This window comes from Palaemon carinicauda, chromosome 17 (genome assembly GCF_036898095.1).
Source record: "Palaemon carinicauda isolate YSFRI2023 chromosome 17, ASM3689809v2, whole genome shotgun sequence".
In the NCBI taxonomy this organism is placed as follows: domain Eukaryota; kingdom Metazoa; phylum Arthropoda; class Malacostraca; order Decapoda; family Palaemonidae; genus Palaemon; species Palaemon carinicauda.
This window is the reverse complement of record NC_090741.1, coordinates 72,451,240-72,463,739: the sequence shown is the minus strand read 5'-3', so window position 1 is coordinate 72,463,739 and position 12,500 is coordinate 72,451,240.

The window sequence follows — 12,500 nt, the reverse complement described above, 5'->3', positions numbered from 1 at the left end:
TTGGATTGACTTTTTTTATTCAATTTATTAAAGAAAACAAATATGGTGGTTATACAATGTATACGAACGTGTATTGTATTTTCATTTAACTTGGTTTGGAACATTGACTGTATTTCTCTTATGTTTATAAGAATACTAGCTTCAGATTTCTTTTACCACCCGCTATGTTTATTTGTCCTTGACATTAACTGAATGCTTACTTAGTTTCATGAACTATCATACATTTTACTTTGTATGAACAGTGACCGCGTTACCCTGTCGTTTTTACAAACACTTATTTTTTTTATTTATTTATTTATTTATTTATTTTTTTAAACTAAGTGTTGTAGTAATTTGTCCGAGCTTTGTGAAAATACTACTGAAGTTAATTCAGTGGACCTCACAAGAGCACTGATGCATTTCCACTAGCGTCGTTAGAATGTACACCTATTTTCCTAGATTGTGGATAATAATACTTATGAAAATAAAGCTAATAATAATTGTATTGAAAATGATTTTGTAGCTGTTATGATAATTGGCCGTAACGTCAATGAATCTCCCTCGTTATCCAATAAACTAAAGTCCCAAAATAAACCAACTGGCATAAAGTTACATAAGGCAATCAGTAATGAACGTAGCACGAAAAACATCTAATTTTTCCCCCAGTTTTATAAGAACGTAGATAATAATGTCAATTGAAAACCGCGGTTTAAGTGACTGGGAGCGCTAAAATGGAATGTCCCTTCTGACTGGATAATTGGATGAACGTTACCTCCGCTTACGCTCTCCTGGGCTTCATTTCATAATTAGTTTAGCAACAGCTTTTTTTTTTTTTCATACATTCTAGCCAAGGTTTGGTGTTTTCATAATTTCAAAGAGAATTCCGAAATTTGCTTTTTCTTCCTGTTAATTAAATTAATTTAATAGAAAATATAAGTTTAAAATCACGAATTTTCCGTTACACTGTAAAACTATTGTTTATTTTTTAGTGGATTAAGGCAAATGTTCTGATTTAGCTGTAGGTAAATATGAAACTGGTTCCACCTTTAGAATAAAAACTGCATTTTTCGTCTGTATCTTAGTTATACAAACGACTTATGTGTTCCAAAATTTTTAGTAAGACAGGGAAATTTGTGAAATGACGTTACTCTTCGTAAATGAGCTTGAATAATAACTTGATAGATTAATCGATACAGACCTCTCTTCTTTAGCGTTACAAATTAGTAAATATAACTTCCTCCTCATGGCAGTAAATCAGTTAATCTGTAGGAACAAGGCATCAAATAATCATAGGCTGTACAATCATTTGATTAGAGAGAGAGAGAGAGAGAGAGAGAGAGAGAGAGAGAGAGAGAGAGAGAGAGAGAAAGAGAGAGAGAGAGATTGTCTTTCACCACTTTAATGATGTATGAGATTTTAATCTTTCTAACGAACTTCAGATGTCTCAATTTTTTTTAGAAAAACAAACGACATATTTTATGATCCTGTGAATAAAGCTGAGCGGACAAAGTGAGAAAGCAATAAATCTAATGTTGGATTGTTGGAATAGGAAATTTCAGTTAAACTTTATATATATATAGATAAAGAAAAGGTGAATTGACTAAAGCAAAACCTTAAGGAAGCATTGAAACCAAAGGAAAAACGAAGAAATAAAGAAAATCCATTTCCTCATCAATAGATTCACCCAACTTTCGTTTCAGAGCGCTCTAATGAAGCCCTTATCGCAGGATTACTATGGAGGTAAACATGATTCGTCCAATTCAAACAGATATTTCCAGAAACGGGAGTAAAAGCATAATCGCACTATATACTCTTCGCATGTTTAGAAACAGTCATTCTTTTCCCCGCAACATTTACATGCACGTACGTATTCTGTATCATCACATTGAGGGATAAAAAGCAACGAAAAAAAAAAAAAAAAGATCATAACGGGAATAAACCTTAGTAAAAATACATAACACCTTTACACCAGTGTAAATGAGATACCAAAGAATGGATGGTAACTCAAAAAAGCAAATATATATAATATTTAGTGAAATTTGGGGTTTATAGAAACACCACCAGGTATAAAGTGATCAAGAACAGAGTTCCATTGGCAGGAGAGCATTGTACAAAAGGTGGGTTTACTTCGTACCGGGAAACGTATTTTGGACGAACTACCAAATCATGTGCAGAAAGGGCAGAACAACTTGAGCAAAATATCGAATACCTCAACTAAGCCTTTACTCGATCGAGCTCAAACGCTGATTATAGAGAGTGTTCTCGTCAAATGTTATATATATATATATATATATATATATATATATATATATATATATATATATATATATATATATATATATATATATATATATATGTATGTATGTATGTGTGTATATATATCACATACAGTATGCATGAATGTGTAATTGCTAGCAATAATACATTGTTAACTTACCGGAAAAGGGAGGCAGTTGGTCTCGCAAAGATTGTGAAGAGCAGATTAATCATCTTCTTCGGCTTATTCCCATTTCTGTATGGGCTCGCATATAGAATTTGTTAAATGAACCTACCCAAATTATTGGGGTACTTTAAATACATCTATATATACACACAGAGAATTTGTGACTCAAGTTTTAAACACACACATACATATATTATGTATAAAATGTTTATATATATATCTATACACAGTATATATATATATATATATATATATATATATATATATATATATATATATATATATATATATATATATATATATATATATATATATATATATATATGTATATATATATGTATATATATATATATATATATATATATATATATATATATATATATGTATATATATATATATATATATATATATATATTATTATTATTATTATTATTATTATTATTATTAATACTTGCTAAGCTACAACCCTAGTTGGAAAGGAAGGATGCTATAAGCCCAAGGGCTCCAACAGAGAAAGTAACCCAGTGAGGAAAGGAAACAAGAAAAAATTGAATATTTTAAGAACAATAACGTTAAAATAAATATATTGTATATAAACTATAAAAACTTTAAAATAACAAGAGGAAGAGATATAAGATAGAATAGTGTGCCCGAGTGTACCCTCAACCAAGAGAACTTTAATACAAGGCAGTGGAAAAACATGGTACAGAGACTATGATACTACCTAAGACTAGAGAGCAATGGTTTGATTTTGAAGTGTCATTCTCATAGAAGAGCTTCTTACCATAGCTAAGGAGTCTCTTCCACTTTTACTAAGAGGAAAGTTGCCCCTGAACAGTTACCTTGCAGTAGTTAACCCCTTGAGAGAAGAAGAATCGTTTGGCAATCTGTGTTGTCAGGTGTATGAGGAGAGAGGAGAAAGAATAGGCCAGACTATTCGGTGTATATGTAGGCAAAGGGAAAAAACTGTAACCAGAGAGAAGGATCCAATGTTGTACTGTCTGGCCAGTCAAAGGACCCCATAACTCTCTAGCAGTACTATCTCAACGGGTTACTCAGTCATACTAGTTTCTGAGATATTTGTCCCACTTGTTGGCGTTTCTTGGTACTCTGCCCGTTTAGGCTCTTGGCCCCCGTGCTTCAAGCATCTGAGATCTCTTAAGGCTAGGGAGGCTCATTTTTTTGGAAATCCCCTTTGCGAAGGGTGAACTAACATATCTTTTTTCAGTCGGTTCGCTGGTTGTCATACTGCCTTTTCTTTTAGCCTCTGGGATTTTTCTTATGACTTGTCGTATCCATGCCTAGCCTATCCTTCAATGGCGCGTTCGTCGGTCCATTATGCTACATTCATTCATATTTTCTCATCCTGGCTTTCGGTAGTTCTATTGTGTTCCCCTTTGCGAAGGGTGAGCTTTTTCCTGTTGGTGCACCAACAGCTGTGTGCTACCATATCCTAGCCTCTGAGCATTTTAGATTGAGTAGTAAAATTTTTTACTTTGTCATTACACCTCTCTGTGGTGAGTCTTTCCGTTACTGATATGGAACTTAATTTTATTTATAATGCTGTGTTTTTGCAATTATTGTGGTGAGGCCTAATGCCTTCGGGGTTCTGGTCTTATAGACCCGTCAGCATATCCCTTTATTAAAGAGTGAGTTGTCAGACTGACGGTAATGCCAGTACTTACAGCTTCCTCGTCTCCGACGGCATTCCTTTGCTTGGGCATACGATAGTGATATGTTGCTATTTAGGCAGTGTGGCTTCTACTGCAACAACCTTTTCTCACAGCAGGATGTTTCTGTGGAAACTATTGTCTTTTGACTTAGCTGTTTGGAATTTATTATTGTGACCTTCCATGGCCGTCGGTATGCTTCACCCTGAGGGGTGAACTATCACACTGACAACAGTGCTGGTGTCTGCGGCTTTGCCGCCACTTTTTGGCACACTATCCTATTGTACCTGTACGGGCAATGTGTCGCTGCTTGCTACAGTGCCTCCTTTGGCGGTGCTGCCCTCAGCTAAGGCATGTTTTTTCTACACGAACCATTGCTGTTTGTCTCTGCCATTCGAGGCACCTTTGTCCGTAACGGTGTTGCCGTTACTCATAGGAGGATGGCGGTGATGATTTTATCCCCTAGCGATACCAATGCTTCCGGCACCCCTGGTATGTCTGGCGTACAGGCCTATGGTAATGCCTGAATAACGGTTATGTCGCTACCTTTTGACTCCCTACTATAGATTTTTCCTACATCAAAATCTGTTTTATAGTACCCGTTCTCGCGATATGTTGCTTTGTTCGGCTGTGCCGCCACTGGCGACACTGCCTATCTTTTGGCAAGGTGTTTTCTGCAGAATCCCTTGACCGTTATGTCTGCTGCCCTTGGCCACTATTGCTACTGATGGCATTATCTTCACTGGTGGCGGGGTTAGTACTAGTCTATGGGTGTGGATATTGGTACCAGTGTCTTTGGGAACATAAGATGTTGGCGGCAATACTGTTCCCCCCTAGGGTTGCCGGTACTTCCATCAACCCCGGTACCTTTAGGGCACAGGCCTTTCTGCCCTTTTTTATTTGAGACCGTCTTACATAACTAAGACTAGTTCTCTACTTACTGTAGGTGAATTCTACTACAGCTTAACATAAAAGCCTTACTCCTTTAACGTTTGAGTTTCTTTATATAGGTTGGGCCAGGGAACTCGTCCTATGAAAGGGTTCTAGGCTCTTCTTTTGAATAACCACCACATATGGTTATTGGTTTTCTACCAATTTGTCCATTTCTCTTTGAGGGTGTGGATTGAATGGATGGTTGGTAACACTATAGGCTAGCTATCCCTAGCAAGTTTTTTTCTGTGGAGGTTTTAACCTTGCTTTTATAACCTACGGGTTGCTCAAGACTCTTGCTCTTCAATCGAAGCGTCAATTGCTTAATGATTAATTTACCTGTACCGGTGCCCTCTATTTGGCCATTTCTCTGTGGAGATATTGGAGCAACGGTTCTTTTTATGATCATTTCTCCACCCCTTTTTTTTCCCTTTTTGGTACTATAGCAAATGACCTTTAGGGGGCTAATTTTTCCAATCTCACGTTCTTTACAGGGGAATGGACAATTCGTCATGTATCTCCTTTTTTCTCAACAATGGCATTCACACACAATTTTGGGATTACTATTCCCTCAATTGTTTACATGGAGCGTTAATGACCCATTTCCTTTGGCTTTTGGTGTCTGCTAGAGGAGGTAGTATTTATTTGAACCCTTTTCTCCTTACAGGCGGTGCCTATACGGAGATACACTGTTGAGTGCAGATGTGTGTCAGGGCTGTGAGACATCCCTGTGGTCTCTATTTTTGCCGCACACATGCGAAGTGTTGGAGGATGAACAGCCCAGTATTGTACTGGGACCATCAGGATTGCAGTATTTGCAAGGATTTACTTCACTCCAGGTGGATCTTGGAGGATACCTCCGATGATGACTGCAGGTTCTTCCTGCGGTACCTTCGCACCTGGGTAAGAGGATGAGGTAGTCTGATCTCATCAAGGATTCATTGGTGCCTACCAATTCTGACTCCATTATGACATCAGTCTCCCTATCTACGGTTGTGATTACTTCTTTCGTGACGGGGCTGCCCCTGCCCATTTCTCCTCCCAACATCTTCTGCTAAGAGCTTGGAGCTCCCCAGTTCCCAAGTACCTTATGTACTTACGGCTACTAAGAAAGCCTTCATGGAGGGGAATTAGTAATACCAGATGATGGTCTTCAAGGCTTCATGTGAACAGATCCAGGCCTTGGAGAAGAAAGAGGAGTTGCCTAGATATAAGGTTTGGCAATCCTAGCTACCTTATTGCAGGCAGCAATGATGATGGCAGTGGGTATCAATTTCCAGATTGTTGCCTTTTGTAAGACCTTGGCCTCCTTTGTGGCCCTGGACAAAGTGGTTTTCCACTTTTTTTTTGAAAAGCTACATGAATGGAGATAGCCCTTTGTGAATGTAAGCCTCTCCCGGCTTTGGAAGAGTGCACACCAGTCTCACCTTTCTTGCCACATGATTCCGTCCACTAGACCAATGTCCAGTTTACCATTGCTGAGAGTAAACCAGAAACAGATGCAGCCGCCCACCAATTTTTTGAGAAACTGCCCAGGATTCCTGAACACCTTCTTCAGACCAGATAATGGCTGTCAATGTTGATGTCTCTGTAGTGCTCTATGGGAAGGATGGTTGGGCATTTTGCAGATGCCTTCGTCTTTCCTTGCTGGCGAAAACTCCTGTTGACACCTTTATGAAAGACTTTTATGCTTCCTTTCAGGTCTGTCGAGCCTGTAGTGACCATGTACTTGACACAGCTACCACCTGCCACGAGCTGGAACTTTTATCATTTATAGCATATGGGGAAAAGACCTGTTTCCTTAGAGGAAAGTTACGGATAAGGCTGTCACAGAGGTTAGAGCCTTTTCCTGAAGTGGGGCATCTCATTGAAGAGGTAGTTCATCCCTGGAAAGGTCACAACCAAGAGGTCTCACAAACTGACTTATCATGGTAAGTGGTTTGTTCTTTCTCATGCCGCTATCCCTCAGAATGTCTATGATGTGCCCTTATAAGGGGTGTCACAGTCCCCAGGCTTCCACACTATGTATGAGTAAGGGTTGTTTTCCGAGGCCGTCTTGACAGTGGAGGCAAGTCTAGAGATCGTGGATTTTGAAACGGCAGTGGAGGTAGCAGTTCATGTCCTTAACACAAAATAATGAAGGCCTCCGGTAGGAGGACGTTTAGCCTTGTTCAAGTATTACGGGTTCTTCAGTCCTTGGACAAAGAACGTCATTTCCAACGGTTTTGCTTGGAAGTAGTAACAATGGCCACCACAGCTCAGGAGATTCTACTTGGAACATCTTCTTGTCTGGAACAGCATGTATAAGATCCCTTGAAGAGGAGAGTTATCTGCTGCATGAGATCTATGAGATTTCAAGATTGTCTATTTTGTGTGCCAAAACGGTTTCGAGCTTACCTTAAACTATTCACATCTTGTCTGGTCTAAACCTGTTAGTTCAGTGGGACAGGTTCCGGATGTTGGCGATTTTGCAGATATGGACCCTCCTGCTCTTAGAGGCTTTCACTCTCTCTATGGACTTTACTGACGTCTTTGTATTGTCGATTAAGTAGACACTTATTCCCCTACCTTGGTTGCAGCCTGTGGTGAAGGGTATGCATAATCAGAGCTATGCCATTCTGGCTCAGCATAGCACTGAGGGTTTTCATGAAGTTTACCAACGTAGTCGTATAACAACTGCGGTAGACAGGTTTTTAAGTAGAGGCGTACCTGGTTGACTGGCTAGTGTGAATTCCCTTGGCACAGGGTGCTCGGAAGAAGCCAATTGAGTTTTAATTCCTCTAGTCTCTTGGACTTCAGACCAACCTTAAGTAACCAGAACTGACTCCAGCTCAGGACTTCCCGCGGTTGGAGATTTGTTTTGACTTTAAGTCTCACTCCTGTTCTACTCCTCCCTCAAGGGAGAGGAAATACAGACGTCAGTGAAGTCCCTAATTTAGTCGGGGATGATCACCAGGCGACGCTCAGAGGAGGTTCAGGAACCTTTACTGTTCACGAATTTTGTCCTCAATGTACAACTCAAAGATGCAAACTGAGTTTAGGGAAGGAGAGCCTCCATCGCTCTTCCTGACCATCAGAAAAAGACCCTGGTTTTACTGCAGAGGCAATTTTGACCGTGGTCTACTACCATAAGTCTTTCACAGATATTATTGTTGCGCTTTCATCCTCCAGTAGTGACACTTTGTTCGGACTACTCGTTGGGAGGTTGGGTGGGTCATAACCCACCCAAGAAAGTGTAAAATTGTTGGTCTCAGAAATTTTGACAATACCACATCAATATTCTGGAGTCCATGGCAGTCTTCTTGTCCCTCACGAACTTATACCTGAAGGAGAACATTTATATCCCCTTAAACCTCGTTGACAGAGTTATAGTCTATTGATTCAACAGACAACAATCGAGGACTCCTCATTTGAAACATGTAATGATAACAGTCTTTAAACTGGATCAGAAGAAAGGTTGGCCTTTGTCAACGTCTCTCCTTCAGTGAGATCAAATCTCTGGACTTCAAGTGCATCTGTTTGCAATGAGCTTCAGCATGATATTTCCCTGCCAGGTAGTGACTAAAGTGGTTCAAGCAGCAGTGGGTATGGACATTAAAGTTCGTCAATGGCCCTGGATTGGAATCTTTGGACAAGGATTTGCCTGTTTCCACTGTTTAACCTCCTCGTGAAGGTTTTGGTCAGCCGTAGATTTTTCAAGTGATGGAGGCTCTGATGGCTTCTTGGTGATTAATGAGCAACTGGTTTCCCATGGTCACGGATTTGAATCCCAACTTGTGCCATGACCAACTCGATTCTCTCTCAGGACGGACAGCAAGGGATTTTTTATGCTTCATCATGGAGATCGTACAATCCTCATCTCATGTTTGATTTCACCCTATTCCTGGGAATGAAATTAAAAATTTAACGTGATGAATGGGTATTTGTGGAATCTATGAGTCGTCTAGCATCATGGACCAAATGGTTCAAATATGTTAGACATAAATCCAGGGTTGATTACCATGGATTTTTGTTTAACTTTCAAGCTTACTTTGCATGTTTAAGGTCTAGCTTCCTCCATGATTTTGTCGTACACTTCGGCCCTCACTAGATCTATAATATAGGCCTTTAATGTCGAATTTTACTCGGATCTCTTCAGCAAAGTGCTGAAGGTTTGTGACAGGCTACGGCTGTTGGCTCTACTGAAACCTATCTCTTGGTCTTTGAACAAAGTTTTGCAATTCACTTCAGACATAGGCAATCAAAAGGCTTCTATTCTTGATCCCACTGAGAAAGTCATCTTCTTAATTACGATGGCTTTCGGTGCTCGGGTTAGTGACAATGTAACGATTTCTAGAGAAGAGAAATACATAAAATTTGTGGATAATGGTGAGGTTAATTTATATCCTGATCCCATTTTCCGGACTAAAAATTAACTTCCCTTTTCACCTTGGGGTCTATGGAAAATAATTCCCCTTCAAGGTGATCCTTTTCTTTGTCTAATACACTAGCTGAAAGTGTATTTACTGAGAACAGTGCAGTTTAAGGGTAGTCTTTTGTTTTCAAAATGATACAACGGGGTCTGAATTGTCTCTAAACCAGTTACGAAATAAGATTACTTACTTTATATGAAGAGCGGACCCAGCTCGTAAGACTTCAGGTCTGGGCCCTAAAGTCGTGGCTTCCTTCTAAAACTTTTTCCAGTATATGTCTATTGAGGGACTGCAGACATATACAGGTCGGAAGTCCACTTAGGTTTTCTTCAGGCATTAAATAAAGCAATTGGAGGAGACACCTCATTATGTGGTGGTTGATAGGGTGTTATCAACCCCGCGGCAACGACGTAGCCCACAATGCGTCCTAGGGCCCTCCTTCAGCTCATTATTAACAATGAGTAAACAGAAGTTATTACTTCAGGGAATAAAGGTAAAATTTTCATCATTTACTTTTTAGGTTCCCAGGTGTCTTTACGATGATTTGGGTGTTCCTTCAGTGCTACAGCCTAACTGTGTAAATGATGTTAGGCTATAGCTCATTTGGTTTTGGTGATTAAACCCATGTTTGGTACAGATATGATCGTGTTTTTGGTTCGAGGTCTTTCATGCAAAACCTCCCACCGAGTATAGACAATTCTCTGGTACACTTCCATCAGGACGACATGGCTATTTTTGGCGAGATAGTCATGTTGTCCTGATGGCCCGCCCGTTACTTCTTTTTTATCCCACCCCTTTGCTCGTTGGAGGCTCCTACTTCACAGTAGCTCCTCTGCGATGTGGAATGAAGCAGCAGGGTCGTATGGGAGCACCGAAAGGTGATAGGATATGTAACGGCTCCTCACTTATCTTCCCCCTTAGAGGATTAGACTGGGAAAGATTTATTCGGGGTGCAGATATCTATGTCCCTGATTTTTACACTGTATCTTCGGAAAGTCGTTCCTTGGGTTAGAACCCTGTGATACCTGATAGTAATTCTCCTATAATATCAGTCGCAGAAATATTATACAGTAGGAAGCAGCCCGAGGGAACATCCATCAGGACGACATGGCTATCTCACCCAAAAATAGATTTTTCTGCCTCAAAATCCCTTTTTTTTAAGTTTTTATAGTTTATATATGAAAGATTTAATTAAATTTTGTGGAGGATTGTTCATTACTTTTCATGTAGTTTGTTTATTTCCTTGTTTCCTTTCCTTAATGAGCCCTTTTTCCTTGTGGGAGCCCATGGACTTATAGAATCTTGCTTTTCTAACTCAGGGTGGCCTCTTAGGTTTTAATAATAATAATAATAATAATGATAATAATAATAATATTAGTAATAATAATAATAATAATAATAATAATAATACTATACACTGTATATATGATTCGCCTTGATTTTAGGGCTGATCTTGAGGCCCTTATTTTCAATCTCAATTAATTGTGTGAAGTTGCATCTTTTCTTAGCATCATTATTGAAAGTCTAAGTAACTTAATGCAAAGAGTTTTATTGAATAGCACCATAGTGAGAATTGGAATGTGATAACTGGTGACCCGTAAGGGTAAGGTTCTTGGCCAATGACGTTTCATACTGTATCATCTATGCATCACACATGCTCGTACACTGTAACGGTATTTCTTCTTTTTTTTTTTCATATATTGTCATTATCGCTCTCTCCTCTCACTGATAACTTTTTTATTCCTGTATTTTCCTGCACCATATTGTTTGAATTTTCTAGCCGTTCCAATATAAATACTCATGCTCCGACCAAATACTGTTTAGTTGCATTCACGAGAGGGCTTATTCACAACCTAACAGCTCGCTGGCGCAATAACCTATACACGTAACACGTGTTCTGGCCTATATAACAACCTAGATGCATATGTAGTTGATACTACTCTCTTTGCTTCAATTCCATCTCCTGAATGTGGACGTGGGGTTGCTGAAGCCCTTAATAGGGATCTGGCTAAAATTAAAGGAAAGTGCAAATTATGGGTCATGAAGTTGAACCCTAACGAAACTCAAAGTATGGCTGTAAGAATCGAGGACAGTGGCCCTTAAACATCCAGATCTCAGCATTGATAATGTTACTTTATCTCCGTATGAATTAAACTTGTATGCTGATTATTGATAGCAAATTCATTTTAGAGAAAAAACATTAGTTAGACTCTTTTTCAATTGCACAAAAAAAAAAAATCTTATTGAGAAAGGTTTTTTTTTTTTTTTTTTTTTTTTATGAAGAAGTGTTTTGGTAATTTCATTATGCTGTGTTTCGAGTGATGTTTTCCTGTCTGGTCTACAGCAGCGGAATCTCATCTTAATTTGCTGGACAGGAACTTACTGACCATAAAATTTCTTATTCCTGATCTAGATATTAATCTCTGGCCCCCTTATCCAGTTAATTCTTTATGCATGTTGCATAAGATTTTTCATGATTATGACCATCCTTGCTTTGACCAAGTTATGGAATGATATTCGTAACCAGGTCGTTGAATCGGTGGAACTTCAAAAGATTGAACTTGCAGAGGTTTATTTATTTATCTATTTATTTATTTATTCATTTATTTATTTTTCTTTTGAAGAAGAAGAAGCTGACACGAGTCTCTTTTTATAATTTATGTATGAAAGATCTGATTTAATGTTAGTGCTCCTAAAATACTTTATTTCAGTTGCTCATGAATTCCATTGTAGTATATTTATTTCCTTGTTTCCTTTTCTTCATTGGATTGGTTTTCCCTGTTGGAAATCTTGTGCATATACCATTCTGCCTTTACATGGTTATGGTTTTTGTCATTTTTGGTTCCGCATGTTCTTCTTAAATTCATTGTCTTATCCTTATGACCGTAATTTGGTTCATAAATAAAATTTAATAGATAATTGAAAAAGTGTGTTAGATAATTCCTCATGAATCATTTTTCACTTATTTTAATTATCTCTAATACTATTATACTTAACAAATAATATTTGCTAAACACATTCACAATTAATCTAGTTGCTAATTTCGTAATACATTTACAATGATTC